Source organism: Rhinopithecus bieti, unplaced genomic scaffold (assembly GCF_001698545.2).
Source record: "Rhinopithecus bieti isolate Rb0 unplaced genomic scaffold, ASM169854v2 scaffold_9581, whole genome shotgun sequence".
NCBI lineage: Eukaryota > Metazoa > Chordata > Mammalia > Primates > Cercopithecidae > Rhinopithecus > Rhinopithecus bieti.
In genome coordinates this window covers 4329790-4345229 of record NW_016806413.1, presented here as the reverse complement: position 1 = coordinate 4345229, position 15440 = coordinate 4329790, and the positions used below count along the sequence as shown (strand labels likewise).

At 39.7% G+C, this 15440-nt stretch overlaps 1 pseudogene; it reads left to right on the top strand.

The window, feature by feature from the left end:
- The window catches only part of LOC108532360 (sal-like protein 4 pseudogene), a 22213-nt pseudogene extending 7858 nt beyond the window's left edge, over positions 1–14355 (top strand).
- The last annotated feature ends 1085 nt before the right edge of the window (positions 14356–15440 follow it).

Below are 15440 nucleotides of genomic sequence, written 5' to 3'. Positions count from 1 at the left end.
AGCTCACTAATTTTTTTTTCTGCTTGATCAGTTCTGCTATTAAGAGATTCTCATGCATTCTTCAGTGTGTCAGTTGCATTTTCAACTGTAGAATTTCTGCTTGATCCTTTTTAATTATTGTAATCCCTTTGTTAAATTTATCTGATAGAATTCTAAATTCCTTCTCTGCATTTTATTTGAGTTGCCTCAAAAAAGCTATTTTGATTTCTTTGTCTGAACGGTCATATATCTCTGTTTCTGCAGGGTTGGCCCCTGATAGCTTATTGAATTCATTTGGTGAGATCATGTTTTCCTAGATGGTATTGATACTTGAAGATGTTCTTCAGTGTCTGGGCATTGAAGAGTTAGGTATTTGTTGTAGTCTTCACAGCCTGGGCTTGTTTGTACCTGTCTTTCTTGGGAAGGCTTTCTATGTATTCAAAGGGACTTGGGATTCAAGCCCAATAACACTGTGGTTTTTGCAGACTCAGAGGTACCATCTTTGTGGTCTTGGATAAGAACCAGAAGTCTTCTCTAGATTATCAAGCAAGAGTCTCTTGTTTTTTTTTTGCCCCCCCCCCCACTTACTTTTCCCCAAACAGAGTGTTTCTCTGTGTGCTGAACTACTGGGGGTGTGCATATCTGTGGCCATCACCACAGGGATTGCTCTGGGTCAGATCTGAAGCCAGCACAACACTGGACCTTGCCTAAGGCCCTTCCCTTCAGGGTGGTGAGTTTCACCAGGTCCCAGGCATATCCAGAGGTGCTGTCTGGGAGCCAGGAATTGGAGTCAAAAACCTTCGCAATTTATCTGATGTTCTATTCTCAATGGCTAAGCTGGCGCTCAAACCACAACACAAAGTCCTTCCTGCTCTTCCCTCCCATTTCCACAGACAGAGAAGTCTCTCCCTGTGGCCACCACCACCACTGGTCCATGGCAGGGTTCTGTCAGGCCACCACTAATGTTCACGTAAAGCCCAAAGTTTCTTCCGTCAGCTTGTGGTGAATGCTGCCAGGCCTGGGGCTCACCGTTCAGGGCAGTGGGCTTCTCTCTAGCCCAGAGCAGGTCCAGAAATGCTGTCTAAGAGTAGGCCTAGGGGCCTGAACTTGGGACCTCTAAGAGCTCTGCCCACTGTGGTTGAGCTGGCACTTAAAGTGGAACACAAAGTCCCCTTTACTTTTCCCTCTGCTTTTTTCAAACAGATGGAGTCTTTCCCTGTAGCCATTATAGCTGGGAATGTGCTGGATCACCCCAAAGCCAATACATGTCAGAGCCAAAGGCCCATGGCATACTCCCTGGGTATCACTGGAAGTTACTCAGGCCCCAAGGGCTCTTTAATCAACAGGTGATAAATCCTGCCAAGAATGGGTCCTTCCCTTCGAGGTAGCAGGTTCTGTTTAGGTCCAGAGTGTGTCTAGAAATGTCCAGGTGCCAGGTCTTGAATGGAGGCCTTACATCTCTGTCCAATTACCTATCCTACTGTGGCTAAGCTGGTATCCAAGTTGTAAGACAAAGTCCTTTTCACTCTTTGCTCTCCTCTCTTTCAACAGAAGGAAAGAATTACTTTCATTGCTGCAAGCTGCACTGCCTGGGATGGAAGGAGGGATGGCACAAATATTCCTTTAGCCACATCAGCTGGTGTCTCCCTAGGTCACTAGACACCCTAGTTTACTGGCTCTAAGTCCAGTCTAGCACTAGGAGTTGCCTAGGGATTGCAGTTCTTGTGTCCTAGACTGTCTTTCAAGTTCACCTACAACTCCAGAGCACTTCAGTCCACAGTAGTGATGCTTGCTGAGAAACTCAAGTTCTGACCGCTGGGATGGGCTATTCCCCTCTGGCTCAGTCTGGTCCATTCACAGGCACTTGCTGAGCCCAGCATGGCTTTATTTTCCTCTATGGCAGGGCAGTACAGAGTTCAATGTAATGTCCCCCAGTGAATGCGCTCTCCTGGCGATTCAAGACTCTCCTGCCTTCCTCAATGCCTCTTTTGGCGATACAAAGTTAAATCCAGGTACTATGATTGCTTACCTGATTTTTGTTTCCTGTGATGGTGCTTTTCTCTGTGTAGGTAGTTGTTAAAGCCTGGTGTTCCAGCAGGGAGGACAAATTCAGCCATGTTGCTCCACCCTTCTGATTGTGAAATTTCAATTAGCACATTATCCTGCCAAGTGAAAAAGAGTCTCATTATGATATGGAGTCTTGTGCTGACATCTTGGGACAAGCTGCCCACGCATGAAGTTGTCAACTTCTTGACCTAGTTTGCAGTCTGAATGTCTCCAGTTATGCTATAGGGTGGCTTGGTGAACTTTCAGAGTGGCCTATACATCAGGCATGAGACTTGTTTCTTAAAATTACCTAGCTTCTGCTTGTAGGGCTTCAGGAATAGAACAGTTCCCAGTTTTCATAATTTTATAGAAGCTTGATTGAAGAAACCTAGAAGAATTTAGAATCTAGTCTAGCCTACAGGTACATAACAAATACTCAAAATAATGCATAGGACTACAATCTAATAACAAGTGTATTATAGCTTTTCCTTAGAAATATAACTTTTTCTGTCTATATTGATCACCTAATAATCTCATATTTGAAATTTTGAGGCTAAGAAGCCAAACCAAAGCAGACTTTAGATTTTACTTCCAGTCTTAAGGTTCCTGAGCCTGCCAGGAAATGATAATTTTTACTTACTCTCTGTAAGACTGGGAACCCTTGAAACCAGGCATTCTGTACACATTCTCAAATGTAATATTCCAGTCAGAGCTTTGGTAATATAACAAATGTTTCCAGTTGTATGCTGTTATAAAGAGAGCAAATTTTTATTGAACTTATGCAAATAACTATATTGCCTATATCACACACAAATATATAACTATATTATGCAAAAAACTAAATGAATATTCACAGATAGTTTCCACCTTTTGGAGAATTCAAGTAGGGAGAAAGAAATAAATGCTTCTGCCTTTGTTCATAAAAATATACTTTACCAAATTTCTTTAAACTACAGACAGCTTAAGACAGAATATTTTCTTTTTTCTTTTCTTTTCTTTCTTTCTTTTTTTTTTTTTTTGAGACAGGGTCTTGCTCTGTTGCGGAGGCTGGACTGCAGTGGTGTGATTTTGACTCACTTAAACCCCTGCCTCCCAGGCTCAGAAAATCCTCACACCTCAATATTCTAAGTAGCTATGACTACAGGCGGGTGCCACCATGCCCGGCTAATTTTTTTGTATTTTTAGTACAGACTGGGTTTCACCATGTTTCCCAGGCTGGTCTCGAATTCCTGGTCTCAAGGGATCTGCCTGCCTTGGCCTCCCAAAGTGTGGGATTACAGGCATGAGCCACTGCACCCGGCTGAGATAACATTTTCTTAAATATGGAAAACAAAACATTTAAGTGAAGAACCAATAATGTTTGAAATAAAAGTCATAAAAACATTATCTTCATCAGTTATTTAATCTCTTTTAATTAATTTTTGTTGTGCTTGACCTTGATTTGTTGTCTCACAAATTCACCAGTTTCTTCTTAGAGTTCTGAAATTTTTTATTTAGTCAATTGTTCTTAAAGTTATTAAAAAAAGAAAAAAGAAAACCTCTGGCCAGGCGCTGTGGCTCATGCCTGTAATCCTAGCACTTTGGGAGGCCTAGGAGATCAGATCTCTTGAAGTCGGGATTTTGAAACAAGCCTGGCCAACACGGTGAAACCCCGTCTCTACAAAAAATACAAAAATTAGCTGGGTGTTGTGGCGCACACCTGTAATCCCAGCTACTCATGAGGCTGAGGTGGGAGGATCACTTGAACCCAGAAGGCAGAGGCTGCAGTGAACTGAGATTTCCCCACTGCACTCCAGCCTGGCGACAGTCCATCTCAAAACAAAAAACAAGAAACAAACAAACAAACAAACAAACCCAAACCTCTATTGAAGAGTAATTGTCAGAGTCTTTTTCACAAATCTGATTGCAAATACTGTTAGAGAAAAATCAAAACAATAACTACGGATGACAAAACTTAGAAGAACCATGGTTAAAAATCTGATAGAAGTTCATTATAATCAGCAATTGATAAGGAAATTGATTATTTCTGTGACATATAACATAATAAGCAGAATTATGACTGGCAATATATTGGATTTTAAGAGTTTTATACACTTTGGAACATTCATATCAATAATACATAGATGCAACTGAAAGAAGATCTAGTGTCATTTATTTGACAATGCTTCCCATGTAACTTACTAAATAAGGCTAATCATTTAATATCTCTAAAGATGAGAGATACATCCTTTGATGCTCTCCAGGGATCTGGCTGTAATATCCCAAAGTTGATTTTAGGTCAAAAAGACTTAATTTAGAATTTTGATAATGGGGAGGCCTGTTAAAGATGACAACATGTTTAAAACCCTTGATTAAGACAGGATAACAGACTGAGTACAGTGGCTCATGCCTGTAATTTTAGCACTCCTGGGAGGCCAAGGCAGGCAGATCACTTGAGCCCAGCAGTTCAAGACAAGGCTGTGCCACACAGTGAGAGCCTGTCAGTACAAAAATTAGCTGGGCATGGTGGTGTGCCCCTGCAGTCACATTTAGGAGGCTCAGGTGGGAGAATCACCTGAGCCCAGGAGGTCAAGGCTGCAGTGAACCGTGATGGTGCCACTGCACTTCAGCCCGGGTGACAGAGTGAGACCCTGTCTCAAAAAACAAACAAACAAACAAACAAAAAAAACACAGCATAACAGGTCACTGTTAATTAAGTAATAAAATTGAATAATAGTAAGTCATTTAACCAGAGTGATAATCAGAATTCAAACACAAAACAGAAACTTACACTGATGTAAAAGAAAAAATGCTTTAACCTTTTCAAAGCCTGGTTTTCCCAAGTAATCAGAAAACCTAATAAAGACAACACAGGAAAGTGTCTTCGTAAAACATAAACATTTTGTTCTTAGGCTAGTTACCAAAAGATAAAGAAAACCTCCTTCAATGTGATTACCTCTTCTCATAGGAAGCCCATTCAGATACCTGGAAATGAACCTGATGAAAAGGTACTTGCATTTTATCAGATATAGTAAGAGTGTGGGCCCAAAGGTGATGAGCATTGTATCATATTATAGAAAAATGTAAACAAGTAAACCAGTACCTTGTACTTGTACAGGGAAATGCATGGCTCTTAGGAAAAGCATGAGATGTCTCCTTGTTGCATGGAGCAATTAGGACACATCAAGAAATTGTCATGCAGGAGGAAAACATTGCTTTCCCAGGCCTTCAAAATAGAGCATTTCAGTGTCAGGTCATAACAGCAGAGTTAGTACTGAAGAAAAAAGTTACAGGAGCTGACAAGAAAGTTAAAAGTTATCACCCCAGCCAAACCAGAAGATGTGTGTGTGTGGTCTGCAAATCACGTGCAGCAAAATACAGTAAAAGTTGAATTTCTGAGACATGAATTTGAGAAGCCTTAAGAGCCTTAGAGAACTTCTCTACCTTGAGAAATTAGATAACCACTCTAAACAAAGAAGATGGCATTTCCAACCTGAAACTAGAGAAATTAAATGCATCTCAGAAAGAAACTCAGCAGAAATAGAAACTGTAAAACAGGAAGAAGCTGCAGTTTGTAATACACCTGTTAAACAGCTTTCAGAATTAAAAATCAAAACTCCTTGCAGTGTTAGTAAGAGCAGATCAATACTTCGAGAAAACTTTGTTGTTTTAACATAGGAGAGCAGATTAATTTGTTTTCTATCATTGTATTATTTTTTTCTTGAGATGGAGTCTCGCTCTGTCACCCAGGCTGGAGTGCAGTGGCGCGATCTCGGCTCACTGCAAGCTCTGCCTCCTGGGTTCACGCCATTCTCCTGCCTCAGCCTCCCGAGTAGCTGAGACTACAGGCGCATGCCACCATGCCTGGCTGATTTTTTAAAAAAATTTTTTAGTAGAGATGGGGTTTCACCGTGTTAGCCAGGATGGTCTTGATCTCCTGACCTTGTGATTTGCCCACCTTGGCCTCCCAAAGTGCTGGGATTACAGGCATGTGCCACCGCACCCAGCCCTATCATTGTATTTTTAATATCACAGCTCAATTTTTAGAAGGACTTATAATTTCCTTCTAATTATAGCCAACTTGATCACACACAAAAATGTCTTTCATAAATTCATGCTTCACAAACATTTTGTGATATACACATACCTTCTACGACATGCTTAGACTTTCTACTTTGAATTATACTTCCTCTTTCTTAAATTATCAGTCATTTGACTTTCAGAGAAAAGTTTACCACACATAATTCTTTCCCATACAAAATTATTCTTTTTTCTTTTTAACTCTTTACCAAAACTATATCCTCATACTTATAACTTTCTTTACATCTCTCTCTGTCCTACTTACTGGTTTATTTCCATCTTGTTTATATTTCCTTCCCAAACTCATATTTTGAAATAACCTTTAATAACCTCTGAACTTAGAACACGTGTTTTTTATTATTCTAAATGACGAACACATTTTTATGCCTTTCTTACATTTTATCTCATAAAAATCTTTGGTATGCTTTATATACAGAATTTTATATATTAATTAGAATTTTAATTCTTAGTAACCTCAATTTCTAGTGAAAACCTAGGAAGCAAGAAGTTTTAAAAAATGTTATGACAACATGTTTATTTTGAAGTATTTTTATAGATTTTGGAGATGCAACTGCAGTTTAAAAAACAGATTTAGGAGGTACAAGTGCAGTTTTGTTAAATGGATATATTGCATAGCACTGAAGTCCAAGCTTTTAGTGTAGCCATCACCCAAATAGTGTTCATTGTAACCATCAAATAACTTATCAACCCTCACCCTCCTTCCACCCTCTCACCCTTCCAAGTCTCCAGTGTCCATCATTCCACTCAATATGTTCATATGTGCACATTATTTAGATCCCACTGTTCGTTTTGTTTTTTGTTTTTGTTTTTTTTTTTTTTGAGACAGTCTCATTCTATCACCCATGCTGGAGTACAGTGGTGTGATCTCAGCTCACTACAATCTCAGCCGCCCAGGTTCAAGCAATTCTTCTGCCTCAGCCTCCTGAATAGCTGGGATTACAGGCGCCACCACGACTAACTAATTTTTGTATTTTTAGTAGAGGTGGGGTTTTGCCATGTTGGCCAGGCTGGTCCTGAACTCCTGGCCTCAAGTGATCTACCCATCTCAGCCTCCCAAAGTGCTGGGATTACACTGCACCCAGCCTAGCTCTCACTTCTAATTGAGGACATGCAGTATTTGACTTTCTGTTTCTGAGTTATTTCACTTAATAACCTCTAGTTTCATTTGTGTTTTTGCAAAAGACATGATTTCATTCTTTCCATAGCTGAGGAGTATTTCATGATATATATATATGCCACATTTTCCTTATCCAATCATTGATGGATATTTAAGTAGATCCCATATCTTTGCTTTTGTGAATAGTGCTACAATAAACATGTGAGTGCAGATATCCTTTTTATGTAATGATTTATTTTCCTTTGAGTAGATACCCAGTAGTGGGCTTGGTGGATTAAATGGTAGTTCTATATTTAGTTCTATGAGAAATATCCATACTGTTTCCCATAGAGGTTGTACTAATTTACATCCCCACCAATTGTGTTTAAGAATTCCCTTTTTTCCATATCCTCACCAACATCTGTAATTTTTTTGACTTTTTAATAATAGCCATTCTCATTGATATAAGATGGCATCTCATCTTGGTTATAATGAACATCTCTCCACTGATTAGTGATGTTGAGCATTTTTTCATCTGCTTCTTGGTCATTTCTATGTCTTCTTTTGAAAAATGTCTATTCATGTCCTTTGCCCAGTTTTCAACAGGGCTATTTGTTTTTCGTTGTAGTTAAGATATTTTAGTTTGTTGCAGATTCTGAATATTAGTTCCTTGTCAGATGCATAGTTTGCAAATGTTTTCTCCCATTCTGTAGGTTATCTTTCACTCTGCTGATTTTTTTTTTTTTTTTTTTTTTGCTGTGCAGAAGCATTTTAGTTTAATTAAGTCCCATTTGTCTATTTTCATGTTTGTTGCATTTGCTTTTGAGGATTTAGTCATAAATTCTTTGCCAAGCAAAGGGAGCAATTTTGAACTGTCTATCACATGTCAGTATTTTATAAATGAGAATTTTATTATTTTAGAAACATTTCCCCATAATGTAATTTGTGTGTATTGTTAGACTCAAATATACTTAGTCTTTCTATAAAATTTAAGAAGCCAAGGAAAAACATATTTATGTCCAACAATTTATGTTTTGGAATTTATCTTATTTGGAAATGACCTGGACATTCAATGAGTATCACTTAATTTAACATAACTTTAGAATTTTAAATCATACAAAAAATTCACTTATAAATATTTATTCCATTTATGTTTACCTGATTTATTTATTTTTATCAATATTACCTAAATTACTTATGAAAACTGAGATATGAGATAAAGCTACTCATCATTTCAAGTAATTTCCCTGTTAAACGTGTGTACAGTCTGTGAATATCAGGTGTTCACCTAAGTAAGAACTTGAAAGTTAATTATATGGGTATTTTGCTGATAACTTAGAAAACATAGCTGTTTTTATTAAGCCAACACTATTAAATTAGTCTTACTTGTCAAAGAGTTACACAAACAGAGATCATTATGTTTTTAGGCTGGGTTTATAGTTTTATTATCTTAAAATATCTAGCAAAGACAAATATAATCCTATCTGACTAGTAAATCCAGACAAAAATGTATGCTGAAATTCTGAAGACATTTTTATTTTTATTTCATCAACAAATTTAAAACAAGCGGCCGGGCGCGGTGGCTCAAGCCTGTAATCCCAGCACTTTGGGAGGCCAAGACGGGCGGATCACGAGGTCAGGAGATCGAGACCATCCTGGCTAACACGGTGAAACCCCGTCTCTACTAAAATACAAAACTAGCCGGGCGAGGTGGCGGGCACCTGTAGTCCCAGCTACTCGGGAGGCTGAGGCAGGAGAATGGCGTAAACCCGGGAGGCGGAGCTTGCAGTGAGCTGAGATCTGGCCACTGCACTCCAGTCCGGGCGACAGAGCAAGACTCCACCTCAAAAAAAAAATAAAATAAAATAAAATAAAACAAGCTTATTTATTAAAGAAATAATTACGTCACATGCACTAAAAGGCATTTGGGTTGATTACTCCATAATTTATATAAGCACTCATTTATCTAAGCCAATCTGAATAGAATTCCTTAAGGGATTTCTAGCTGACTATGGCAGATTTTACCATGCAGACACAACATACAGAATGTGTAAACACATATAGATACACATACCACAATAAAGATCTTACAGTTTTTAGAATTTTAGTCATGAGATAGTAATACATAGTAATATATACTTATTGGTTTATAAAAGATAGTTGGATCCAAATTATATTTCTTAGAAAATGGGGTCTGTTCATATAGCTAAATGTTATTTACCCTGATAGGTAGTCTAATGAAGGCTGTGGACCAAAATTTTGAACAAAACAGTTTGGTTTTCTTTTTTTAAATCTCTTTTGCCCCTTTACACCCCTCTCTCTCTTTTTTTTTTAATCAGTTTCAAATGAATTTAGAATGAAACATTCAATTGTTTATTTTTTAGCTTGAATTGGTTGAATTGTATAAGAAAAATCAAATCTCCAAATAGGCTTGGGTGTTTTAGTAACAAATCTATGTTTTGTTTTTTTGTCTGGTTTGCTTGATTAGTCAATGTGGGTAAGAAAGCATTTTAGCAGGTTTTTTGTTTTGCTTTGTTTGCTTTTTCTCGGCATGGCAGACAAAGCCATTTTTATGCCAGAGAGACACCTCGTATTATTGCTCTGAGCTTAAGATTTTGACCTGTTTAATCTGAGAGCCTAACTTATAAACATTTATTTATGTTTTGGAATTTATTTTATTTGGAAATAACTTGGACATTCTATGAGTATCACTTAATTTAACATAACTTTAGAATTTTAAATACATAGTAATATATACTTATTGGTTTATAAAAGATAGTTGGATACAAATTATATTTCTTTGAAAATGGGGTCTGGTCATATAGCTAAATGTTATTTACCCTGATAGGTAGTCTATTTTATTTTAGAATAGCAATCCCTTAATTAACTGTTCCTCACCCTAAGCAATTGTTTTTCAGGCAAACTAGAATTTATATTTCGTGTCTAGATTGTTGGTTGCCATGGAGCTGTTGTAAGTTGTAAAGCCATTAGTTTGAAAGCCCTTTAAGACTGTGAAAAAAATCTTGTCTGGAATGCCATAAGCAGTGCGTTTATCTCAATACAAGTAGAAAAATTAGCAGATTCAAAGTAGGCAGAAAAAAAAATAGAGATATAGAAAACTTAGAAGGCTCTACATGTTAACTCTGCAGTTACAGTTTCTAATTCAGCTTTAAGTAAAACAAGCTTGGGGAGGTTGAATGATCCCCATGATGGCCACTGGTTTAAAAACATGGCCGGGCATGGTGGCTCATACCTGCAATTCCAGTGCTTTGGGAAGCTATGGCAGGAGGATCACTTGAGGCCGAGAGTTCATTACCATCCCGGGCAACATAGTGAAACCCCATTTCCACACACACACAAAAAAAAATTTAAAAAATTTAAAATGCATGAGGAAAATCATGTAATTGGCAGGAGTCCCCCAAAACCTGGCATGCCTGAATGTTTGAGAATATCATTTTTGTTTTATATTAATCTCTCGAGAGTGAAGAAAATTCTATAATTCCTGTCACAGAATTTGGACTGATGTTTTAGATAGTGGTGACTGTCCTAGTGGTTTTTAATTGGTTGTCTTGTGCCCACCATTTAGAGTGCTTATTTTTGCTCTCAGATAATGTTTAGAAACAAGCAAGGGGGAAAAAGGAGCCAGATGATTTACAGATGCACAAGACCAAACCCAAATGAAACAAAAAATAAGAGTGTTCACAAAAATTTTAAGCCAGGCATGCAGACCACACAAAATACTATACCAGACATGCAGACCCAGACAAAATGTAAATTCTGTAGAAACCAGAGGACTCAAATCAGAAAAGCATTGTTCTTATTCCAGATAGCACCTGCCAGAAAAGACAAAACATCTTGTATTATCTCAGAAAGTGAAAAAGAATTCACTGAGGAAAGGGAGTCCAAGAAATATAAAGGATATTTACTAGAGCAGAAAATGTAATTCATGGCAGCATGGAGCGCAAAGGGCTCAGTTGATACTTCACCTGATACCAGGGGCTGCCGATTCCTCTGAGGTGGGTGCACTTGGGTCCCACTTCTGAGATATCATTTATTAATCTAAATAACAAACAGGGAGGCTCTAAGAGAAAAATGTTTATTTGAGAATAGGGCACTGCAATGGGAACACGTGTGCTGTGGTAAACTATGTGTATATTTAGGGAGATAAAGACAGACAACTTTTTAAAGAAAAAATGAGGATAATTACATGATTGTTTTGGAATAATTATCCTTAGCTACAAGAATCAATAATAAGAGTGGTGCCAGTACAAGATTAGATAGGCAGTTGCTGGGCAGATGTCCTTGCAGAAGAATTTTTGTGTGTGTAAGCTTGTGATGGCCTTTGTGCACAGCTTTAGTTTTTGCAGTCTTTTGTCATAATTCTTGTTATCAGGTATTTGTGCCTGAGAACTCTTCCTTCGTGGCGTTTCTTGGCTCTATTTGTGAGGATTTTTAACACAAGTGACTTTCTTTTTATTTTGACAACCTTCACAGCCCCAGTCCAGCATGATTGGTGTCCTTATAAGAAGAGGAGAAGAGACAGATGGACATACACAGTGGGAAGATGAACTGAAGATTCACAAATGGAATGCAATATGACAACAGAAGCAGAGACTGGAGTGATGTGTCCACAAGCCAAGGATTGCCAGCAACACCAGAAGTGAAGAGAAAGGCGTGGAACAGATTCTTCCCTAGAGCCTTCCCAGAGAGGAGGGCCCAACTCACACCTTGATTTCAGACTTACAGCTTCCTCTGAGAAAATAAATTTCTGTTGTTTTAAGTCACCCGGTGTGTGTTACTTGTTACAACAGTCTTAGAAAAAGAATACAGACTCTACTACAAATAAAATCTCTGGCTCAGAAAAAAAAACCATAAGCACAAATAAAAATTAAATGATTGAGTTCCAGTGTTATGAAGTGAAAAGGTCAGCAAATGCTCTCTTCCACAAACAACTATAAAACTGAACAAAACTGTAAAAAAAATCATTTCAGGGCTTGGAATAGACCAAAGGCAAACAACAAAATGAAGAGCATTTATTTATTAAAAACTGCTGAACTTTGGGTAGGAATAGTAGGAGTCTAGTTTTGCTTAAAATGAAGTTTTAACATGATTATAAGGGAAAGAAGGAAGATGTTATCTCATGCAGCTACCATCATGCTAAAACTTCTCATTCATTCTCAAAACAATTTAAACACACAAATGACACATGAATATTTTCTCATGGCAAAATAGTAAAACAATATCAATACAATGAGATTCCATATTGATTCTCATCTTTCATTCTCATTTCTTTTCTTTGACAGTAATGCAGCTAGGAAGATAATTTATATTGTGCTTGTTTTGATATTAAATAATATCACAATGTCCTATATCACTGCTGCTGGAGCCACATCTGCAAACTCTGAGGTCAGTTCCTGTGGCACCAGCGGGGGAAGCGGGTGCTCCAGTGACCCACCCAGGGAATGATGATGAGGTGAGTGAGAATGAAGCCACAGTACAGTGGCTTTGCCGGGAGGAGACGTGTGTCTATGAGAAATGCTCTGCAGAGTTCTTTAGCATCTCTGAGTTTCTAGAACATAAGAAAAAAATCACACTAAAAATCTACGTGTTCTCATCATGAATGACAGGGAGGGGCCGGTGTCTTCAGAAGACTTCTCCAGAGCTGTACTTAGTTACCAACCACCCAGTCCAAGCAGTGAGGATGGTCACAGGGAGAATGGTGTCAGCTCAGGGGACAGGAAGAAACCAGTTATGGACCTTGCGGTGTACCTAAAGACAGAGGCCGTCCTGCTGCCCGCCTCCAAGATATAAGCTATTTACCCAAAAGCAAAGTGGCTAACGCAAATGTGACCTCGCAGGCACTATGAGGCACCAAGGTGGTGATGAATCAGCAGAGTGCAGATGTGCTGCCTGTCCCAGCGCCCATTTATGCTTGAGCAGATCCTGTGTCTGCAGCAGCAGGGGCAGCAGGTACAACTCACCCAGCAGATCGCATTCAGGTGCACATGTGGACCTCCCATGCTCTCCACTTCGGCGGTGGGTGACGACCCTGGGCAGCCGCATGTCCCAGCAGGTTTCTACGGCTGTGACTTTGCTCAGCCAGAAAGCTGGAAGCCAAGGTCTGTCTCTGGATGCGTTGAAACAAGCCAAAGTACTTCACGCCAACATCCCTTCTGCCAACATTCCTTCTGCCAACATCCCTTCTACCGCCAGCTCTCTGTCCCCAGGGCTGATGCCCTTTGCACTGAAGCCAGATGGAACCAGGTTGTTCCCAAACATCACGTCTCCTCTCCCAAGTGCTTTGCTTCCTCAGATGCCGGGCTCAGTGCTCTTCCAGAGTCCTTTCTCCACTGTGGCGCTAGACCCATCCAAGAAACGGAAGGGGAAGCCACCGAACATTTCCACAGTCAACGTCAAACCCAAAGACCAGGCGGTTCTTTACAAGCACAAATGTCAGAGCAGTCTCCCTTCCATGTTTATCTGAGCCCAGCCAACCTATGTCACAGTTGAAGTTCCTGGCACGTTTGTGGGACCCTTAATATTGTTCCCAGGATGACTGCTTTGTTAGCAGCCCAGCCACGCCCACAGGCCCAGCCACCCCGACAGCGCAAGCAACATGGCTGCATGTAGTGTGGAAAGAACTTCTCGTCCTCTGGCGCTCTTCAGATTCACGGGTGGACTCACACTGGAGAGAAGTCATTTGTATGCAACATTTGTGGGCGAGTTTCACCACCAAAGTCAGCTTCGAAGTCCTTTACACGATCCATGGGGTGAACAATAACTCAGCCCACTGTGGGAGGAAGCTGGCCATGGAGAACACCATGGCTCTGTTAAGTATAGACAGAAAACAGTCTCAGAAATGTTTCCCAAGGAAATCCTGGCCCCTTTGGTGAACGTGGACCCTGTTGTCTGAAACCAGTAGACCAGAATGCCCAATGGCAGTCTGGCCATGAAGACCAATGAGATCTCTGTGATCCGCAGTGGGGGTGTTCCTAACCTCCTGATTTCCTTGGGGTCCAGCTCCACTGTGATTAACACCACCGTCTTCGAGATGGATGGTTCCCAATCAGGCATCAGTGCAGATGTGGAAAAACCAGGTGCTACTGACAGCATTCCCTCACTTCCTGGAAGAAAACAAGATTGTAGTCAGCTAAGCTAAAGGAGAACTTGCATGGAAGGAGAAATGCAGACACTGACATCTCTAGAATCCGCTTTTTTGGTAAACACTCATCTCCTGTTTTCTTTTTCTTACTGATATGCAAATGATGTTTTTGAAGGTTGTGACCGCAACCTCAGGCAAGTCCTCCAATCACGACTGCTGCTATGCTGCTTTGCAAAAAATTGAAAAATCAAACAACAAAAAATGTTCATACCAAAACAAATAAAGACTAACATTAAAAAATTTTTTGGAAAGAAGTGGGTCTTGCAAAGTAGCTTTTGTACTTGTGACAAACTGTATACATAGAATTTTGTACAACCTAGAATTTTTTCCAAAACTGGTTACCTATTTCAAGGTAGAACCATTGGAACTTATTGAACCAACATGGAAAAGACAATGACTTAGCCTAATTGAGAGGAGAGGTGTACTGTGTACTTCCATGATGACTGTATGTGGGTAAAAGGACAAGGTCTGCCATCTATTTAGGGGCCTATTTATAGACCCCAACCTTGGCCCCATCTTATTGTTTGTTTTTTTGAATGTACTTAAAAAACAATAAAACTAAGGTTGTAGAATTATAAAATTGCTCCAACTTTTTTTTTTTAAGACGGAGTCTTACTGTTTCACCCAGGCTGGAGTGCAGTGGTGTGATCTTGGCTCACTGCAACCTCCACCTCCTGGGTTCAAGTGATTCTCCTGCCTCAGCCTCCTGAGTAGCTGGGACTACAGGCATGCACCACCATGCCTGGCTAATGTTTTTGTATTTTTAATAGAGATGGGGTTTTACCATGTTGGTCAGGCTGATTTCAAAATCCTGGCCTCAAATGATCTGCCCACCTTGGCCTCCCAAAGTGCTGGGATTACAGGCGTGAACCACCATGCCTGTCCTGCTTCAACTTTAGAACCGTAAGTCGGATGCCCTCAGATGGACTTATGGTAGTCCTAAGGGAGTTAATCTGTGTGTTGCTGCTTAAATGCAGTTCAATTGGAGCCCTGAGAGTGCCAATGTCCTCCCCACACTTCCCATGTGCTGTCCTCTTCATGAACCCCAGAAGAGGTGGGCACCTGAGCAGGGAATTT